Source organism: Aythya ferina (genome assembly GCF_964211825.1).
Source record: "Aythya ferina genome assembly, chromosome: 2".
Classification (NCBI taxonomy): Eukaryota; Metazoa; Chordata; class Aves; order Anseriformes; family Anatidae; genus Aythya; species Aythya ferina.
Window position 1 is genome coordinate 4,222,665 of NC_140297.1, and position 23,029 is coordinate 4,245,693.

The 23,029-nt window shown below is 39.5% G+C and overlaps 1 protein-coding gene across 10 annotated transcripts in view; it reads right to left on the minus strand.

Annotated features, from left to right (window-relative positions):
* The window catches only part of ADCYAP1R1 (ADCYAP receptor type I), a 140,480-nt gene extending 136,426 nt beyond the window's left edge, over positions 1 to 4,054 (minus strand). For 7 of the 10 annotated variants that reach the window (XM_084508723.1, XM_084508721.1, XM_084508722.1 and 4 more), the window contains exons 1-2: positions 3,992 to 4,054; positions 3,409 to 3,711 (exon numbers count right to left, since the gene is read on the minus strand). The gene's annotated coding sequence lies outside the window, so the exon portion shown is untranslated. Of the gene's footprint in view, positions 1 to 2,717; positions 2,805 to 3,408; positions 3,712 to 3,991 lie in introns of those variants that run through there. The other 3 variants (XM_084508725.1, XM_084508717.1, XM_084508716.1) reach the window with 3 other exon arrangements.
* Positions 4,055 to 23,029: the final 18,975 nt, after the last annotated feature.

The window sequence follows — 23,029 nt, forward strand, 5'->3', positions numbered from 1 at the left end:
TTCAGGGAATGTAATAATGTATCTCCTCCTAAGAAGTTCTACCCTGAAATTATTAATCTGGCTACTCTACAGAACAGCCCATCATCTTGCATAGGAATACCATCAACAAATTGAAGTGAATTATGTGAACAAGACTCAAAGAATCTTTCTTGTTTTACATGATTTCCTAGTTTGTCCTGTGGAGATAAAAGTTTAAGCCAAAGAAGGTGGATCAAGAAACTGAGAGCAAAAGGTGGTCAGAGACTAAAATACATGCAAAGCAAGGAGGGGGGCGGGGAGAGGGGCACAGCAAAGCATTTTGCAAATATGCCTTTTTTCCCATATATTTGTGCCCACTCAACTAAAATCCGAAGTGTTTCAACAGCCGCCACAGACAAATGAATTCTAGTACTTGTTAGTGACTGTAGACAACCAAATACCTTTCTGTATGCAAAGCTTTTCTTAAGACCAGTACAAGTTCAGCACAGAGGGAACTGGAAAAGTGTCTCCTCAAGGGATGTTATACATATTGTCTAGCAGGAATACTCTGATACAGGGTGATGCTAAAGCTATCCTTGCCCATGTATTATCAGCACAGATGACTTAAGTCATATACAGGAAAAAAGAGAGTTTCTCACTGGTGCATTTGTACTCTTTTCATTAGGGTTATTCCACTTTTGCAATAGTGTGGAGGACCCACTCCAAAAATCCTGTTAAGTTCAATGTGTATGAAATTGTGCACCTGCTGTCTTCACAGGTGATACTGGATGGTTGGATGTCAGACATGAGAGGAGAACAGGGAATGGAAACAAGAGAGTATAAACCAATGCAAAAACAAAAAACATGCTGACTTATAGTTTGATGCTGTGGTTTCTAAGCCAAGTAAAATAACATGCAGTATCTCCACTGACTTCTAAATCCTGATCTCATTTTACTTCTCCTGAGAATCATGAGAAAAAAAAAAAAAAAAAGGATTCTTCTCTACTAAATTGGAAGTGACTATAAGATGTGATATTTCTGTACATGAGTTACAGTATGATCCTGTCCTCAGTTTACTTTTTGTCTGTGCTTCTTAACTCACATACTCTGGTTTCATTAGAAGATAATCTGAGCTAATTTAAGAATTAGACTGTTTGTACCGAGTGTGCTCAGAAGGAAGGAAAGAAAAACAAAATCTGCTATATTAAAATGAATCAGCCTGGGGACATGGGTCTCAACTGATCAAAGGCGTAGGCACATATGGAACTCAACCCCAGAAAAAATATCTCCAGGATGCCGGCTCAGTCAGCCAAATCAAGAGAGATGCGATGAACAAAGGTCTGAACGTGATCAACAGCGCAGCCCACAATCTCAGAGATCTCTGTTTTTCTCTCCCTGGTAGCATCCTACAACAAAGCTTCTGCTTTCGTGTTTATGAGCTTCACATATACACTGACAACAGCAGATCTGGAGAGCCACAGGAGGCTGTGGCACCACCATGAGAACAGCAGACATCTTAAATCTACAGGGAGGAAGCCCTCTTGCTTTCTAGCAGGAACCCCAATGGAAGGCTAGAGCCACGGAGCAATCACAAAACCTGTCCTTATTTAAAGACAAATACATTGGGACAACTGGCTTTCCTTCTGGCATTCCAAGAAGCCCCCCATGACCTTGGAGTCTGTTCAGTGCCAATGGTTATCCTTCCAGTCACTGCACACATGCCTTAGATTGGAGAAAACAAAGCAACAGAAACCCTCTGCTCCATGATATCCAAGATAGATTGCCACTACAATAACAGATCAATTGTAGCTGTCCTGCATGAACAAAAAAGCAGCCACCACTGCTCACAGCACATAGAATGTGAAAAAATATACACATAAATTATAACACAGAGCTATAACCAAGATACAAGCAGAGATATCAACTTAAATCCAACTGCTGTTATTGTACTGAATAGCATTCCTTAATTATTCATCAAATTGGAGCAGTGCTGCTTTACCTTTCCTTTAGGACAACTTCGTTCAAGACAGCTCCAGCGTGTTTTGCATTAGCCAAGTAAAGATGCTTGTATAATGCATTCTTTCTCCATAGCTATAATAACAACACTTTAAGGATTTTGCCTTCCTATTATCTTTAACAGTATATTAAACAGTCATACATTCACTTTGATTAACATTTGCTAGCCATAGAAATATTTTCCCACCATACCTGACCAGTGTTGCATACGCAGAATACAGAAGTGAGATGGCAGTGTACCAGAATAATATTAAATGAAAATCTATTTGCTGTTTGTTGACTCCAAGAGATTAAAAAGAGAAAGAGGGAAAAAAAAATCTTCAGTTACACTGCATATTGCAATATCAGTCCAACACATGCACTTTAATTAACGTACACAAGACGGATGGTAATCCATAACACCCTAGGAAAGAACCAGGTCACTTTGCCACCTTTTTCATTTTGGTTCTTATTATTTGTTACTCTTATAATTACCTCCAGTGCTACTCCAATACCTGCTACAAGCTAAAGGCCAGATTCTGTTTACCAGCAGACTAGATGCAGAGGAAAACCACTGACTTCCAGGGAGTTCATCCAGACATACTTCTATGTAAGTGATCATCTCGCCATAGACACCGGTATGTCTCAAAACAAATCTCTCTCTCTCTCTTTTTTTTTTTTCCCCATGCATTTCCTACTCCTGAACACCATGCTGCATTTTCTTTCTCTCCCTGACAGTAAACTCTTCAGATTCCAATACATACCTGAACCATTCACACATTAAAACCACAGCATAGCGGCAAAAAGTCTGTCCTGTGTGCTATCCCTCTGACTTAGGATGTGCTCTGCATAAAGATGGTATTATTAGAGCCAGCTGTTCAAATACTGATAAGAAGTGCCCAGAGGCATGCAAGCAGAGGTCAAAGGCACATTAACAGCAATTTCTACTACTGCCCCACAGAAAAATAGAGGAGTCCTGGTGCACTGCTTGAAGGGTGAATCAGAGTTTCTGCGGCAGGTGAAGATGCAGAACTGCAAAGGTAGCCTAGAGCTCAAAAATGCCAACAGCAGCACCGTGTCTGTTAGCAATCAGGTTTTATTTACCAGCCATATTGTGTTAAAATCAGACGTGATTCCCATACCAAGCACGTTAACCTGTCACCACATGCAAAGGGAGCTTTATCTGTTCGACAAGCAACAAATCTATCTCGCAGACACATCCTCGGAGCCTGCAGTTGTATCTGGAGGCTGAAAGCCTGCGTTCAATTCCCCCCAAAAGAAGTATTCCCAGGACCTGGGGAAAGAGCCGGTAAATCAATGTCACTCCAAGACAAGCCGGCGGTTCCTAATCCCCCGCCGGCTGCAATCAGCGGCTCTGGAGCATCTCCGGGCTGGGGCCGAAGCGAAGCGGGGCAGAGCCCGAATCCCTCTGCCCGGCCGGGGGAAGGGACTTACCATTGCAGCAGGGATCCGTCCCGGTGCTGGAGATGCTGCATCCCCGCCGGGTGCCGGGGCGGGGCGGGTGCCGGCGGGCTCGGAGCCAGCGGCGGGGGGACACGGAGGGGACCAGCCCCGGCTGCCCGCGGGGACACTGAGCGGCCGGAGCCGGGCTCCCCCCGCCTCGCTCCTACCGGCCGGAGGAGGGGTCGGCGCCTCCGAAGGGAATCCAAATTCCTCCTCCCTCGCCTGCCGGTCATGTCCAGGCTGCCTTTGCTCAGGGGATGGGCCAGGTCCTGGCCGTGAAGGAATTTGCCATCGCTAAATCCAAAAAAAAAAAAAAAAAGGCAAAGAGGGGGGAGGGAGGAGATTTGTTGCAAACTTTTTTTTTTTTTTTTTCCTGGTGTCTTTTTTTTTTCCCCTTTTTTATTTATATTTTTATTTTTAAGGGGGGTTATTCTAGCTTGGGAAGAGGGGGTTGGAGCAAAGGAGGAGAAGGGGATTCAGGCTGGATCAGATGCTCTGCATGCAAGTCAAGGCTGTGGTGTGCTCGCCCCGGTATTTCTGTATGTGTGTGTGTGTGTCTGTGTGATTCTCATACCCAGACAATGCTCTGCAAAGCGAGCTGGTCCTGCGGAGAAATGCAAACACCTCCTCCCCCAAGTGCCTGAGGAAAGGAAGGGGGGTATGGAGCCAATCGCTTCTCCTTGGCTAGTTCATTAATATGGAGGAGAAAGAAGGAAGCCAATGAGGACCGGAGGAAGGAGGGGTTTATTCAAATTAAGTTTCTTAAATCAAACACTTTTTCCCCCACCCGTTTTTTTTTCCTCTTCCTACCTCCCCCAATTGCTCTTTCTCCCTGTCCCCTGAGCACCGTCTCTGCTGCTCCACAGACTCATTTATTTGTTTATTTCCAATTGGCACGACTGGGTCAGCAAAACATGGTGATGGGAGGGAGAATGGCATCGCTGTTAGATGGGAAAGGGGATGTGGGAGGGTGAGGGGAGGCAGTTTCTCCCTGAGCTGCAGAATAGTTGATAGCAAAGAAAAGCGATAAAGTAGCTGGAGTTGGCAGGAAAGGGACCTGAGGGGAAGTGGAGCAGGAATTTCACCTAGAAGCAGCATTTTGCAGATGGTATTTGCAGATGGGCATGTGGCCTGTGTCCAAGACAAGCCCCGTGAGCGGGTGGAAAGTACGTCCTCCCCTCCCGCAACAGAGCCACACACACCCAGGAAAAGAAGTGACTGCACAAGAACAACAGCAGCCACCCTGCCCTGAACTGCCCTATAGGTGCATGACACCGAGCTGCCCACAACAGCAGTGCAGGAGTCGGACCTGTTGCAGGAACAGGCATAGAGCTGTAGACAAGGCTGAGGTGGTCAATGAGAAGGGCAAGGATGTCCTGCTGGTTCCTTTGATGTGTGCCTGGAAAAGCGCAGGGTGGCATGTGTCTCCTGGCAGGAAATGGCACAAAAGCATCCAGTCCCTTCTCCCTTCTACAGAGAGTAGCACTCGAGGGTAAAGCCTGTCCAGACCTGGGAAACGGTCACTAAAGGAGTCTGAGCATCTACAACAGGTGTAGAGGAGTCCTCTGCCAGGGCATCCCATGAAAGCACTTGTTTCCACACTGCTTTTGTTGCTTTCAACCATACTGGTATCAGGCCCTGCAGATCCATGTCAGGAACTGGAGATGCTGGATGCATGCATCCCTCCCCAAGTTCCCTGAGACCTGTGCTGCCTGCTGATGAGGTTCTTCCAATCACCCTCAAATTTCACACCTGGGATACCAACACTGTTCCCAGTATGGAAACCCTTCCCTTTGCTTATCTTTTATCACTCCCCCTACATTTTCTGCATCTCCCATCTTCCATTTCCCTTAGAATGTAATCTCATTTCATATCCTCCTTCCTTTTACCCTTTGCCCAGATTAAACAAAAGAAAAACAAAGCAATCCATTCTGAAGAGCAACTAAATATATTACCTCTCCAGTGTGAAAATCCCTGGCCCAATTACTTATTTTTATGTTATAGTACCTGTGGCCTGAGGGGGATGTAGCTCTGCAACAGAAGCACTGACTAAAGCAGCACTGCTTCTGGTCCCTTATCACAGTAACAGACCCATGGCTGCATTGGGGCCTTCTGCTGAGAAAAGAAGGCACAGGCACACTGTGAATGCATTCAGCTCTGTTTTTCATTTCAGCATCACAGAGCAGTCCAAATAATCAGTTAGACTTTTCAAATATTTTCTTTGCACTTTCTCCTTTTCCAGTTTTACCAACTTCTCTAGTCACATCTCTTAGCTTTTAGTAGCTTTGCTAAACATGAGAGAAAAAAAAGAATATGAGAATAAAAATCTTTAATCACCCTTTGTAGTGTTTATAGACATTAAAGGGAGAAAAGCACTTTTAGGATATCATCTATTGCACCTACTTTAATGCCTACCTAGGATAAGACCCCAGGCTGGATTTCCAGAAAGCATAAAGAAATCTAACAGTAAGTAACTCAGTCAGATGTAGATACCTATTTATTACTCAGAAGGATCTCAGCAAACCTCATTTTATCTGAATCCTAAAGGATAAGATGCAGGACAAAGTAACCTCCACAGCAAAATATTCTTCCCAATAAAAGCATCTCTGTTCATCCCGTAGAAATAAATAACTCCCCCAAACAAAACAAAACAAAACAGCTGCCACGACCTCTCAAAACTTCCAAAATTTATGATGGCCCTACATCAAAAAACAGAAGCATCCCTATGAAATGTCCCGTTGGAATGCTAAACCTGGAAGAAGGTTCCCAGCTGTTCGATTATTATGTGCTGCTACAACATCTGCTCCCTGTCTTTCCCAGGAGAAGGGCAACAGGCCAAAAGAATCATCTAGTGGCCTGTATCCAGCCTCAGTTGGACTGCCTTAGAGGATCTCAGCTGATACCCATCTCAGGTTTCCTATAGAAGAAGTCAGGAGAGTCTGTCTAAGAACTTTGCTCTCTGAAAAGGAGATTTTTTTTTTAGGATAAAACAGTTTAGTCATTTTCAGGCAAATGGTGCTTGTTTGTTACCCTCAGCATCAGCCTATTAAACAGCTCTTCATTACTTAAGTGTGTGTGAAGCGTGATAACAATTATTTTGGCCAGCATGAGGGACTGGCAGGGGCATGAGAAGGCTTCCTGAGAGAAAAGTGTGACGTGCTGCTAAATGACCTAGACAGCCTTCCATCTGTCATCCTACACAGGGTCAAGACACTGGCAAGCTGGCTGCAAGAGTATTTGCTGGTACTGGGTTAAAGATATTGTTGGAAGGTCCTCCCCCTTTTATTTTATTTTGAAATCACTGGTGATTTAGTTGGTCGAACAACTAGGTCTCAGCTGGTCAACCATCCCTCCCTTCATATCAGAATCAGTTCTTACCAATGCAGTTACGGGTATACAAGGCATGATCCATCTCAGCCTGGGGAAATATTGAAAACAGCTCAAAGGAACTGTGTCCTAAATGTGCCTGTTTCTCTCCACCGACATTAGACAGACTGCAAACACAAGCCCAGCTTGTCAACACTCACAAAGTAAGCTTCTAGTGTTTGAAGAGATAAATCACTCTTTCGTTATGAGGTTGGACAAGCCTCAACTGCTGAGACACACCCGGTTGGCCTGTTCTCCTCTACAAGGATAAGAACTACCCCAGGACAGTGTTCTGGTCTGCATATTGCCCAGTCACTTCCTACCAATTAGGAGACTGCTAACAGTCATAAAAAGATGCCTCCTAGCTCCTGAAGGCAAGATCTGGTGGAGGTAGAGAGTGGGGAAAAAACAGCTACTTATGCAAGGAAAGACAGTCATTTATTCCCTTTCTAGCTATGGAGATGGGCTGTACTGTTTTAAGACATTTCTACTAGCAGAACTCTTTCCAAAACCAGGGAGAACACAGTATGCTAAATACCTCACCAGGTATGATTAACTGGGATGTATGTGGTGTGTAGGCAAAGGTCTACACGACTATCTTAAGAGGAGGCAACTCAAAGTGTGACTATCAAGAACAGAAGGTATCTGATTGTGTGCCTACTTTTACCCTGTAATAAATATAAGGGAGCTCAGCCCACAGACATACAGCCATGCTTATCTCAGGATGCTGGGAAGTAGCAGAGGGTGTGAAAGCAGCCATCAGTGAGAAGCTGAGGTGCAGTAAATTCACTCCTAGCTGTCTGGACAGGAGTCTATTGATCTGGCCACAGCCAAAGGGAATTAAATTGAACCAAAGCTCTTGATTCCTTTATCTAGCCTTCCTCCCTTTGTCTTTGTCCCCTGTATCTGTTACAAATTTTACTGGAAAACAACTGCACCTTTCTTCATCAGCACCCCATTTTCCTCATGTTTGTTCTGCTGCAGAAGATGCTGTATTTGACTTGAACACTCTAAAAAATGAGGAGAGGAGGACACATCAACACATGTAGCGCATGGAGGTGATGCCAACCTGCCTCTGACTCAGGCTTTTGCATATGCAGAAATCACCCACCAGAAGCTGGGTATGACAGGAAAAATGCTCTGCTAACCAGCTTGCAAGCCGGCTATGAAGCATGTTTATGCAAATGGTGGTAGCCATACCTTACCTTGATCAGCCTCCATAGGCTGCTACATAGCAAGGGATGATATCTCATGGACAGGAGGATGGGAGACAGCTTGAAAATTGACAGGTGAAGGTAGGTACCTGTATATGAGCTAGGCAACTGCACTACTGTCATAGTCAACAAAGACCTAGTCATTACAATCAGTGAAGCCTAGAGATACCATGAGCTCACTTTAACATACTGTAACCAACTGAAGAGCTCCCCGGACACTGCTGTCTTTTTTAATATCTGCAGCTTTAGTATCTGTTGCCTTAGAAAAGGTGTGCATTGCCATTTGAAATGCCCTAGAAAACCTTTACTAGCACCAGCTGCTCCTACATCTCTTGTATTATATCTGCCAGTGTCAAGGGATTATTTATTTATTTAACCTTGCTAAGAAAATGTTTAGTTCAGGTGGTCAATGCAAAGCTCCTGTATTGTACCTTTCTTGAAGTCGAGAGTACTGTTACTATTAAAATCAGCATTGTTTTTCCTATCCGATCTACCTCTTCCTTCAGGAGTCCTCACACCACTTGGCATGAAAGCAGAATTTGTTCATTCCTCTTCTCAGGTAAATACGCTGAAAATTTGGTCCTTTGACAAACTCTTGTGATTCATGATCAGCTGGTTAAAGAAATTAAATTGTGTGAATCATCTCTCCAGTGAAAGTTACATCCCCACTAAGGGGAGTCAACAGAAGGAAATATATATGAGCATCTTTGGTAGAGAGAAAACGGGCAAAATAGCAATGAACAATATATAGCAGGAGGTCAGCAAGGGGATTAAATATATGGAATGAATCACCTATAAGAACCAGCTAGATGAGGATTCTTCAGTTTTCAACAGAGACTACCAAGAAGGAAAACAGTGTAAGTTTATAAAAAATAACTCTGAGAAGGTGAATAAGGAAAAAATGTCCACTGTCCTTCCTTACACAAGAATGAGAAGATACCAAACAAAAATCAGGGAGCCCTGGGGAAAAAATAAATAAATAAATAAATCTGTATTCAAAGTCTTCACTTAAATGTTATGTTATTCTATGTTATTCTAGCAGATGCTGGAAGATTACAAGTATTTCAAAGCAAATTATAGAGGAGAAGTCCATAAAGGTACATGTAATTCAATACTAGAAGACCACTTCTGTCTCAGAATGTCTCTGAGACACATTTCACAGAATCACAGAATCTTCTAGGTTGTAAGAGACCTCCAAGATCACCATTTCAATCAGTGCTGGGAGATAATTTAGGGCACGTAATATCTGTCCATTGTTTATATATTTTTCCAGTGACTTGCAAGCATACATATGGATTTCTGGTCTAACTTTGTGCAGATATTTTTGTATTTTCTGCTGCCATACATTTCCATAAAATCCACTAGCCAAAACTACAGATTTTTTGAGTCCTTTCACCAGACTGTGATCTACACAGCTCACACATCTACACAGGTAGCTGGGAAGCTGAGATACATTTATTTCTGCCAACTCTGGAGGACTGTTATTTCCAGCAGAAAGTTCAGGTAGACAATTACAGTGTAGTAACTTCTTCCCAATTCTGAATGTGAATAGACAGAGCATTCCAGGAGAGGCTTTATGGAACATTGCTTATCTATTTAGTTATTTCAGGGATTTAGCAATCTCTAATTTAGGCATTTTGGTATCTAGATCATGGACTTCATTTGACATCTTTCAGAATAATGTTATTGAAGTCCTCACCTAATGTACCTTGATAATCAAGTTTTTATCCTTGAGCTCTGTAATCAGGGCAATAAATATTTGAGACTAATTAGTACAAAACTACAATTTTAGAAAAAAAAATGTGGTTTTAAGGAACAAAATTCTTGTGTAATCAGGTTGTATATGGTGAATAAAGGGGAGAAAAGGATGGAGAGGTTTCATTTCCATACTATTAAAATTAAAAGTTTTGACAGTTCAGTCTCCAATTTGACATGCTTAGCAAACTCCTTGAATTGATCTGGAAATAAATTTTGTACTTTTTTTTTTTTTCTTCTTCAAACTGTGTGGGCAAAAAGGTGTTTTTCACTGATACAAAACTATAAATATGTATTATATAAATATTTATTATATACACTTATTTTATAAGTACATTTTATTTCATTATATAAATTACTCTTCAGATATGGACTGAAAACCTCTAGCATTCTTGCGGTTCTGCTTATTATCTCTCCTTTGCTATGTGGCTGAAATTCATCCTACCTCATTTTAGATGCTTAGATGAGTGAGATTTTTAGGACTTTTCTTGCTGTATAGTCCCTGTCTCTAGTGCTAAATCTCTCCTGTGAGAGGCAGAGTGCTTCTGAGAGAGCCTGGTCTGCTCACTCACTACAAGAAAGAGCCCAGAGTGTCTATACTCTGAATCATAGTGAGATGCCTTTGAGTTGTATGTATGCATGTTTTCAGGTATAAGATTTTATATAAGGTATTACTATCAAGGAGAAAATGATTTGCAAAGATACCATCTCTAAAAGCAGCTCCCATTTGCTACTAGGCATGAACAAATAACTATATTCAGTCCCTTTATGTATTTTTCTGATTTTCTATTTTTCTAAGTATGTTCTCTAAAGCACTCTTTGAAGGAGGGGCACTCAAGTGCCTACGTCCAATCCTAAACATTGTTAGGAAAACTTGGTTTAAGTTTTAGTTGAAATATGTAATAATTGTGTTCCGCTATAGGATAAACAAATGTCCATGTGTGTGGATTTAAGGTTCAAGTCCATGTTAAACTGAAATACAGGTTTGAAATTTGACTCACCAACAGTCTGCAGAAACTGTAGAAAACTATGAAATGTGTATGTTTTGAGTTTCTAACAAACAAGCTTTCTAAATAAATGAGTTATTAGTAATTGTAGTGAGCATTCCTTAATTTCAACTCTACCTCATCCTCTTCCTTAATAAATTGTTTTGGGAGATTCTTCTTGATTTTTGCATGAGGATGAGAAAAATGAGTTACTGTAAATTAAAACAGACAGATGTGGACACACCTTTGGTTTAGACAGTAAGAGTTGCAAGTCCTGCAGATACTACGCTATGCTTATGTGAAATGGAATGTTTTGTTAGAAAGTGCTAAAAGGCAAGGGAGACAAATGTCAAAATGAAAAATTTCAAGAAATAATATCAATCTTGTACCACTCATCTTTATCCTGATGTTGAGGAGGAACTCTTCCCATGTACATTAAGACCAGATTGGGCTTCTGGATTTTGTCATGATGAGTCTACAGAACTGCTGTTGTCATACCTGAAGTTAGACTCAAATTTCAAGTGGGGACAGGGACAACAGGGGATTATCACTACTCAACTGAAATGAGAGCCAACCTACCTATTTCTCTTCATGTTCTTTCTTCCTGGAAGTCTGGTTTTTGGACAACTTGTGTCCAAGAACAAATAAACATTGATGAATTAAGTCTTCTGTCTTCTAGGAAGGCATGGAAGAAGATGTATTGTGTATTGCTAGCTCTGGTCAGAAATGGAAAGCAGCAAGCAAGTGCTCAGAACTTTTTAGGGACAGCCTCTGAGCTGTGACTCATGCCTTGCTCAAACCCACTGCAGAGCAGATTAGGCAGGCAGGGCAGTAGCACAAGAAATGTTTTGTGGAGACAGAGAAAGGATCTCCATGGGTATCGAGGCTCTTGTTAGAATCATAGTCCTAGAACGCTTGGAATAGAACAGAAAATTGCAATTTTTAGTGAAATGTTCTCATCTGTTGGTTGTCTTTTTTTTTTTTTTTTTTTTTTTTTGAGGGGAGAGGGAGGAAGTTTGTGGAAGGAAAAGCAAAAGTTTGTGACAAAAGTGGAGGTTGCCTTTAAGTAGCACAAGAAGTCAGTGATTTAGTCAGCTCTTAAAACAGAATTTCAAAAACATTATTCCTTGAAGCAGATACAGCAAAAGATTTATTTGTCAACCAAAGATTTTGACTATCTGTAAAAAGAATCAGAAAAAGCATCATTAATATAGCAAGGCAAAAATATACGTCTGTATTCTTTGATAATCTAAAAATCAGTAGCTCAATAGATTTATTCTACTAATCAGTGAGATTAGTAGATAATAAATAAATTATTAATTTAGTAATTTAATTATTAAAGTAATAATAAATAAATCAACAAATCAGGTTTATTTATGAATCAGTCTACAGAAAGATTTATTGAATTTATTGAATTTCCACCTCCAAATTTAAGGAAGTTTAACATACAAGCTTTTAAAAATAGCATGGTTTTGTATGTTTGTTTGTTTTAATTAAATTTTGTGATTGTTTCAAAAGAAATCATGAAACTATAGATAAGAACAGCTGTAAGGAGCATTCTCAATGTTATCTTGAGATAGTGGACAACATACTAGATTAACCATATAAACCAAAGTGTAAGAAGAAATAAATGTCCACTGAAGACTGAATGTTGTTTGTTGCTTGCCAACAAATATGGAAAAAGCCCTCCACAAGACCACAAACCTTCATAGACATCTATCAGGATGTGACTGAAACGCAGAAGACTCTTTCTGGAGGTTCTAATCCCATCTGCAGAGTATGTATACTTACTAGAATTTCTCAACACTTATTAAAATTAGACCTACCCTACAAAGTTTTTATCTCAACCCTCAAACCTGAAAGGTGGTTGAAGGTTTACACAAGTAAATTCTTGCCCTGTAAATTGATGTCTTGAGAATTTGTGGCCTAACCCTTGACCCTGACAATTTCTCCTTAATTAAAGTATAATAAAGACACTAGTGAACTCATCTGAGGAAGAAGTCACAGATCTATCCAGCTTCCAGCTGTTACACACCTTCCTTCATCTTTCAGACAGGGTCTTTTGCAGTGGCTGAAAGATGCATTACATCCTCCTTAGACAGATCTTACAAGAGTTATTAATGACCAGCTTGTGGCAAAATTCAAAGGTCTCACTTCCCATCTGAACTATCTTGATTTATAAGCTGTTTTTGTCACTTTGGATCAGTCTGCCTTCCTTATCTGTAGGCATAGACAGATGGCTCTCGTAACCCTGCAGTGAAATGGTTTTCCTCTAATTTGTCTGATATGATGTCTTGAGTTAAACCTTTTACTGCACTCCTCTTTTTAAGGTGAGCATAGTCCACTGCTGTGGTCAGAGTCCCTGATTCTAGCACTCAGAATGACCTAACTCTAACACCTGGTGTTCTCTTCTTGCATGAAAGACCTCCGGAGGGAGATTATTCTCTTCTGCTGAAGGAAAGCAGTCTTCCAACAACTGAAAAAAAGCTCAGCTATAGAAGAAGAATAGGAAACCTGTTGTCCTTCAGAAGAGGAGATGCTGAAAGCAAATAGAACTCTAGTGTGGGCTATAGAAGGTGTGTGATAAGTCTGAGCATCAAATCCATGATAGTGAGACATAAAGAAAAGGCATAAATGGAAGCAAGTCACTACTACATCTATAAATGTAGTTCGTGGAATTTTTTCACATAGTTGTTTTACTTGAGACAATTATTTATTTGGCACAATCAAATAATCTTTTATTTGGACAATTAAATTTGTTCAATTTTTTTTTTCTTTTTTTTTTTTTTTATTTCAAAAACTCTTGACTGACTCTCTTTCTTACTCTTCTTATTACGTATCTTTGTTTTTCTTAGCATGTGATTTCAGGTCTTAGGTGCTACACAGTATTTATTCTGTGAGGTAGTACCTTCTATAGTATGATTCATTAACAGCGAACAAAGTCAGAACTTTAACCATTATAGAATCTGTCCTACTCGCACTTGCAACAAAAGAAAAATTGTGACTCTTGCCAGTAACAGATTTTCCTTTCCATTTCGTAAGACAAACTCTGTAATAATGAATATGTTTTGTTGCTGGACAAGAACTGGTAATTAAATTCAATTTTTTTTTTTTTTATCCCATCCTGCTTTTTAACTGTTTATGTGTTTTTTCCTTTTCTATTTGAATTGTCTTTCTTTATGTTCCTCTGTGTAAGTCAATTTTCTTAAATCAAATATAACAAAGCCCTTCTCTAACCATGAAAATATTATGCAAACAATCAAAGGCAAGTTCATACAAAATTTCTGTCTTCCTTTGTTGTATTATGAACATATGAAAACATTAAATTAGATTACATCTTCACAACAGTATACTTACTAGAGGTCTGTCAAACCATGTAGAGAAAAGAAAAATAAAAGCTAGTGGTTGGAAGCAAAAACCAGACAAATTCATCTCAGACATAAAAACAAACACTTTCTTAAATATGGAGGAAAAGCAACCACTGGAATAACATACTAGAAGATGGGAAAAGTTTTTTAAAAAAATTTTTAAGGGATTAATCTGATCCAAAATTAGGTGAACATGTACAATGTAGATGTCTATAGATGAGGTAATCTCTGGCTTCCTTTCTAGTGAAAAGACACTAGTCCATACCATCAATGAGAATCAGTGCATGATTCACCTCAACCTAAGGGAAGCATGGAAAGGAAAGGAAAGGAAAGGAAAGGAAAGGAAAGGAAAGGAAAGGAAAGGAAAGGAAAGGAAAGGAAAGGAAAGGAAAGGAAAGGAAAGGAAAGGAAAGGAAAGGAAAGGAAAGGAAAGGAAAGGAAAGGAAAGGAAAGGAAAGGAAAGGAAAGGAAAGGAAAGGAAAGGAAAGGAAAGGAAAGGAAAGGAAAGGAAAGGAAAGGAAAGGAAAGGAGAGGAAAGGAGAGGAAAGGAAAGGAGAGGAAAGGAGAGGAAAGGAAAGGAAAGGAAAGGAAAGGAAAGGAAAGGAAAGGAAAGGAAAGGAAAGGAAAGGAAAGGAAAGGAAAGGAAAGGAAAGGAAAGGAAAGGAATATGGAAAAAGAAAAAGGAAGAAGAAGCAAAAAAATAGAGCCTTTATCCTTAAATAAATAAATAAATAAACAAAATCAGGGGTTGAATTCCGTGCTGAGATTTACCACTTTGTTTATTGTAGTTATTATTTGTTGTTATTTAAGATTTGTTTAAATACATTATGAATGTCTTGAATTTGTCAGATCTCTTTTAACATTATGAAGGAAAGTTAACAGAATTGCATCAAGGAATACAGATTGCAGAGAGAGAAAGTGAGTTACTTAATCTGTATAATCAGTCATGAAGAACAAAAGATCTCATAGCTTCGTGCTTTAGTATAGCAGAAACAAAACACACCAGTGTCATTTTGCAAAAAAAGCTCTCTAAAATGATTTTTTTAACACTCTTTTATTGTGAGCTAACTTCTACTTTCTCATTATCATCACTTATATCACTTTATCATCGCTTCCACATTAATGATTTATACTTTTTTTTTACACATAATTTTACAATAAGCAGTGCAAAAGTCAATAGGTTTAACTTTTTTGTTTGTTTGTTTGTTTGGTCACACCAATATTATCTCAAAATTTAGTTTAGCTTTACATATATTCTACATCTGAAATAAAGAGTTCCTCACATTTTTAATACTAGGTTTGTTTCTGCTCTCTGTTTAGTTGAAGTAAAGTCTGATATCAGCAGACTGACACAGCAGAAGATAGATGCAATGCTATCCTATCCTAAAAAAAAGTCAGTTTATGAAGTTTATTGCCCTTCGATAACAAGAGTAGCAAGAATCAAGTACCACCTATTCTCAGGCAAATTCTTTTTTGTTTGTTTGTTTTATCTACATTTCATTCATTCACTAAATCTGCACCTTACGATCTGATTTTTTTTTTCTTACTTATTTTTGTCTAAAACCTTGCATAAAAGCTATAGCATCCCCTCTTCAACCTGTTCAGAAATTTGCACTTTTTTTAATTGTAGCTGTTTACATCTCTCTTCTATTTCTCATTCTTCTGGCTTCCATCCACCTGTGCTGCTGCTTTAAATACATTCATTTCATCTGCCTTTATATTATTTCTCATCTTCCTTTCATTGTGTCATTCTTCTGTGGACCTTTACAAAGAAGAGGTTTAGTCAGGTGTTCATCAGATTCCTTTACATTATTTCAGAAGCTTCTGCAGCACTCCACAGTGCCATATCTGAGTATCTCTCAACCTTCAGGAATAATTTACCACCATCCTTACATGAAGCAGTGAGTGAAAAATTTTAGAAATTCTGGCATAGACAAAAATCTAAGACTCAACCCATTTTCTCTGAGCGAAGTGATTCTTAAAATAGTTTGTCTCTGCTGAAAGTAAAAATATAAGATGTGTTTGTTCCACTAAGTGAAGCTGTCTACAGTATAAATGTTTACACGTATAAATGTGGAGGGACTATCACTACAGCCTTCTCCTCCATATGTACACATACTCTGTACAACTAAGGTCAATAACTCCTGTTATACTACACATTGCTCATGCTGCTTTTAAGTGCATTTAACAGCCAGAGATTTAATACATCCCTCAGATGTCTCCCATGATATCCTTGGCTTTTCACCAAGTATTTGCATGCTTAATACTATTACATCTACATCCATTATGACTTTACATATTGCAAAATTGCTATAGTATAATTTAATTTTCTGAAATAATTTCCCTATTAACATACCCCTTTTAAGTAAAACAAAAACAAAACCAAAAAACATATCTACAAAACAAAGCACAGATGTTCAGCAAATGCATTAAGAATCAAGCCAAGGCAGATTCTTTTTCTAGAGTAGTGGCTATGCTGAGTTAAAACTGTGACAGTGGCCTGAAAGATTGTATAGTGTTATTTCTCTTCTACTTCCTCAGTTTTCCATGTGGAAAATGATGATTGTTGTATTGTTTTCCCTGTGAAAGCACCAACAAAATAACTATGAAATATATAGGTTTTTCATGTGTTCATGATAAAACACACACAGGAGTTATAACTGCACAACCCCTGGATGCTGCTGTTTCCTCCAGGACTGGTGACTAACACTTCAGTTTGTTAGCCCACAAACCATTAAGGCTTTGCCATCAGCATGCAGAGGCCAAAATGAACATTGGTTGTTGCTATATCTGTGACTATCACAGGTAATTTTGAAGCATCTATTCTGCTGATAAATATTGTAATAAACCACAGAGGCAATAATATTATAGCATTATTCAGTTTTCTTCAGTGAGCATGGAAATACACTCCAGCAACACTGCCTCTGAACACTAAATGTTCCCTTTATTCATTTCTAGTTCTCTTATTTTTTATTTTTTTTTCTTAAGTAATAAAAAATACATCATCCTATCACTTCTGTTCTTGTACACTTAGGACCATAATGAAATGCTCTGAATGAACATGGATTGGAAATCTAGTAGAATAAATAAATAAAAAATAATAATAATAATAATAAAAAAGTAAGTCACCACTTGCAATAGGGAGTTTGTAATAGGAAGCTGCAATTTCTGTGGACATCTCTCTCTCTCTCTCTTTTTTTTTTTTTTTTTTTTTTTTTTCCTTGAAAAGCTTTCCAAATCATGACAGACAAGCAGACTGGCTTAACACAATCATTTCACATTGCACAGAATTGTCTCCAAGTAAAATTGCCAGTGATCGTTCTAATTTGAAGCATTTTATAACATCGATGAGGAAATCATAGGCAGAAATTTGCAATATGAATCAGAAGTAGCTCTATGGGGGGACCAAACAGCCTAGACATTCCTGAATAACGAACAAAGTGATGGTGAAATAATAATTATCCCCTGTGCTTGCAATATGGTTCATCACATAGCCCTGCAAAGCCTTCTGAGAGTCTATACAGGATTTGTATTCTGCGTCACTGGAAAGCCATGTCTCTGAAGGAAAGCATGGTACCTGCTAACAGTGCATCACCCCCCTGGTGATTCAGTGTTATTATAGGGACAGGCATTCACAGTGATGCTTACATAACCTCATGCCTTATCCCCTTTTTAATTAGATGCTTTCCCAACACAAAAGTACTTCAGCACAGGTGAGTATAGAATCTGTGTAGACATGAGGGAGAAAAAAATAGAAGGAAAGGGAAAAATTTTACAGATTTGAGATTGCTGACAAACAGAAAATGATTTTAAATATTTTGAGATACCTAATAATTCATACAGTAGCTATTTAGAAAGTAGAAGCACTGTTGTCTGTACAGAATTTTCATCCAGAATGAGTCCAGAAATCAAAGCCAGATTTTTGCCAGTTGCCTTGTTTCCTTCAGTGTAAATCTAAAGCTGTGTTTTTCAATATCTTCTTATCTGTGAAGACATATATATATGTATATATATATATATATTTTTTTTTTTCCTTACTTATGGTGCTGTATAGCAAATTTAAGCCTACAAATACCTCAGCTATCTTATTTACTACAGACTATCAGGGACAACAGTTCAAATGTCATTCTAGAGTAATTGAAAATTATTCCTTTCCAAGCACGGAAAACCCAAGTAGGCAAGGAAGGAGGAGCACAATGACACCAGCCCCACCTTCAGGCCAGAAAGGTTTTGGATGACAATTAAGCAGAGCAGGATGTATCTCTTTCCAAAAATATAATCACCCTTGGGTGAGTCTTGATAACTGTATATTCATGGCTGTGGGACAGGACAGAGCAGACAACGGAATAAGTAATTTATTAAGTGGAACGTTTAGAAGAGACAAAAATTAGACAAGAAAATGATGTTGTCAGCCCCTGAGCCAGGTCCTTTGAAGTTACCTCAGGCCCACGTGCCCAGCAGTCACACCCTGAGCTGCAGAATTGTGGTTAGATATGCTTGACACAGAGAAACACCCGTCAAAGGTGCCTTTGGTTCTTGTGATAGTCCTGGGACTGTCTCCCTTAAAGGTTTGTGCAGTACCTTGTACAACATTGTTTTCCTCTTATTATCTTAGTGTGGTGCTATGCAGTCAACCATATTCCCTTTTTCAAGGGAAAATAGGGGAAGAGAGGAGAGGACAGGAAGGAAGGAAAAATCTTGATATTTTTTTCTTTTATCGAGATCACCGAAAAATAATATTGAGGGGCTCAGTGTAGAGTCATTCCACTTGGTCTGCAGGACTCTGTTGAAAAAAGTGGGGTTCTGCTCAGTAGTGCTCAACATGTAGCCAGCTTTGATCCTCAAAGGATACATGCTTGAGCTTCATGCTGTGGGAAAGCCAATAATCTGCTCCCAGACTGGAGCTGACCCTAAAAGAAATGTCACTATGTTCATACTGGGTCTATGTTAACAAATGCAGCGTGTTGCACAATGAAATCACAATGGTCAGGGTATCCTTGGGAAATTAATCTGTAATCCCAAGTGAATCTCACTCAGACAGAGAGAAAGGAATAGCATAATCTGAATATTAGTTTAAATAAAAACATTAACAAAACAAGCAACAACAACAAACACAAGCCATTGAGGGGATCTAAAAAAAGTTTGAGAAAACTTATGAATATAACAAACTTTCTTTCTTTGGGCAAGAAATTTATCATGCAAGATTTACTCAGTAGTGTAACCCAGGGGCCCAACTTTTCATCAGTAAAACATCTATATCTAATGCTATTTTGTTACAGTCCCCTCTTTCTGAGATCTGGGTACATTTCTGCCACTTTCCATGTTGTTCCAGAACACCTTTGATCTCAATGCCAATTAAGTAGGCTTAATTTCCTAGCTTGTAAATAATCTCACTCTGGCAGGTACTTTTCCAAGGTGTGAGAGACAGCTTCTTTTTGTCTCTTAGCCAAGGTTTTCCAGTTATGTCCTGAGAAGCTCCCCAGCTTCCAAGTAAAATTTCACTACACAAAATCATTCCTTACATCTAGTTGTGTCTTGATAGACAATAATTACTCATTCACAAATAAACCTATCGCGAAGTGGGTGGTGGTGAGACCGTAAGGGAAGGATATATATGTGTGCCTCTGTCTCCTTCAGGAGGAAGTAAAAAATATCCACTTGTCTTCCATGAGCCCTGTAACATGCCCCAAATCCTGAGAGTCTTGTTTTATCTCCAGCAGTGGATGACCGGAAGATGAAGGATCAGGGAGTTATCCCTGCAGTCAGCCTGGAATAGCAAACAATTACGACACACAGCAAATCGAAGCTGGACTGCCCCTGAGTGCCTTGGATTTGTTACAGAGTGTTTTGCTTTTCTCATTTCTGGCAGGTTTATAGCTGGGCTTGTTATCTCTACCTTGCTGTGTCCCTGAGCTGCATATCATGTGCCTGTGCAGATGCAAACACAGAAGAGCAGAGCAATGATGGCACAGAAGTGCTGCCTGGGATCCCCAAGCCCCAGACAGGGTGTTTTTAACACCACACATCACTCAGCAGCCGTAGCAGCACTTCCTTGCTGTGTGCAGTGGTTCAGTGGTGTAAGGCGAGGTCTGGGAGACATCAAACACCTCATTCCCATTACAGCAAAATGGGGAGGTTTTTCTAAATACAATAAAGAGTGATATTAAAATATTGTACTGCCGATCCTAACTGGTAACAGAAGATACAGACAGTCTTAAAAATCTATTAAAGGAGATTAAAGATGTGGAAAGCATTTTAGTCATGAGCCAACAAATATAAGAGCTTTAAGAGGGAAGGTTAGAAGCTGACTGTAAGATTCCTATCGAGCTTGCTGGTGATAAATGTAAATATGATTTCATACAGTGCAGAAGCAACCTTTTCTGTCTCACACAAAGGAATTAATCAGGAAGGGAGCTCAGGACTGTATAAAAAAATACAGACACTTCACTTGAAATACAACCATTTTGAGATGGACGAATCTCCTTTTTATCACCACTAAAGGTATTACAAGAACCAGTGCTTCTTAGTCTCTTTTTCTTTACAGACAATAAGACTAATTGGCAATTGCAGCATCCTGATAAGGCCTAGATGCAAGATGAAATGTAGGCTCAGATGCAAGATAGCTCTAATGATTAACATTAACGAGGATGCTGACTATTATTAAATCTGTACTTTCATGGTGGTGGTGGGGAAAGATTACTTCTATATGTGGTTTATTTTGCAGCAAATAATTCAATGACAGCAAAAGGGGTACTTAAATCCAGGAAGACCAGTACAATGATTTTTAGTGATTTGGAATTATACATTTGACAATTAGGAACAAAGATACAACAGGGTGTGCGTGGGGGGTATGTGTTGGCAAGCAGTGCTCTCAAAAAGGTTTTATAGGGAGAAAAGATAAGATACCCCATGATCCTCTTTGTCAGTCTATGAAAAAAAAATAAAAAATGGAAGCAGTTATTGGATGTAAGAAGAGGAGAATAATGTGTCATTTTTCCACTTTATACTGTTTCTGTAGAATTCATTAGAAAAACTACATGTCTTTATGGAGTGCTGTTTAGTATATAAATAAATAAATAGAATAAAAGACTAAAGCTTAAAGAAATGTCTGTATTTATCTGCAATATAGACACATGCTGCTGAGCATGTCATACCAGGCTCATTTTGTAGTCAGTGGGAAGAAATAGGCACTTTTTTGGTGCAAGTCACATAGTATATTTCAGATATTTGTTTTAAGGTGAGATAAATCATGTTCTGGTTCCTGGTGACTGTTTTCACTGGCTCTTCAGTGACTGCAGAATCAAGAGGGAATATTTCCAATAGAGATATTCCTATTGGAAAAAAAAATAATTATCATTATCTAAGTCATAGTTTGAAGGACAAAATATCTGTTTTGGCTGTCATAAAGATGACTTAGATGATTGATACCAGACTAATATAAACAGGCTGTATTGGAAGGAAATAAGGCCTACTGATCAACTCTTTAATTTAATGGCAAAAGGCATAGGAGGACTGTCTGGAAGTTATATTACTTCATGTTAGAAATAAAATATGTTTTAGTACTTAAAGTAGTAAACAACTCCAAGAAAAAACACAAGTTTGCTATTCTTCCTTTCTGATACCTTCAAATCAAAATACATTTTTTGTTGTTGTTGTTGGGTTTTTGTTGTTTTGTTGCTTTTTCCTGGAGGAGATGCTTCAAGTAGACAGAAACTATTGAGCACAGGCTCAATAAGGTTTGAATTTCACCAGTGGAGTCCTGAAAAATGCCTGTGAAACTTTTCACTTTTTCTTGTAATGTTATTAATATTGACAGAGCTTACTTGTCTTTTTTAGTTTAAATCCACTACCCCTTGTACTATCACATTCTCTGAAAAAAAGAGCCCTTCCCGAGCTTTCCTGTAGGCCCCATTTAGGCACTAGCAGGCTGGTGTAAGGTCTCCCTGGAACCTTCTCTTCTCCATGCTGAGCAACCCCAACTCCCTCAGCCTGCCTTCACAGGAGAGGTGCTCCAGCCTCTGAGCATACTTGTAGCCCTCCTCTGGACTCATTCTAATAGGTTCATGTTCTTCTTGTGTTGGGGTCCCCAAAGCTGAGTGCAGAGCTCCAGATGGGAGTCTCAGAAGAGGCACAGGCCCAACTCTCAAGACCTTCCAGGTCCCTCTGAATAGCATCCCTTTCTTCCAGTACTGAACACACCACACAGCTTGGGGTCACTGGAAAATGTGCTGAGGGTACACTGTCCATGTCACCAACAAAGACGTTCAACAATGCCAATTCCACTACCGACCCCTGAGGAACACTACTCATCACTGGTTTCCACTCAGACATTGAGCTGTTGATTGCAACTCTTTGAATGCAACCATCTAGCCAATTTCTTACCCACTGAGTGGTCTATCGCTCAAATCCGTTTAGAGACAAGGATATCATGGGGAACACTGTCCAATGTTTTGCCCAAGTCCAGGTAGGTAATATCAGTTGCTCTTCCCCTATCCACCAATGTATCCACCCATTGTAGAAGGCCACCATATTTGTCAGGCTATGTGGCTACAGTTCTTGCTGATGAAAACTGAGGCAAAAAAAGACATTGAGTACCTCCGCCTTCTCCATATCCCAGCTGACTGGGTCTCCCCTTTCCTTCCAGAAAGGGCCCATGATTTCCCTAGACTTTTTTTTTTTTTTTTTTTTTTTTTAACTGATGTGCCTATAGAGGCCTTTCTTGTTGTCCTTGATGTCCCTGGCCAAATATAATTCTAATATGGCTTTAGCTTTCCTAAACTGATCCCTGGCTGCTCAGACAATTTCTCTGTACTCCTCCCAGGTTATCCATACTTGCTTCCAGCCTCTGTAGGCCTCCTTTTTCTGTTTGAGGCTCCGGACATCTATCACTAGCAGTGGCATCAAACTGGGAGGACCAGGATGG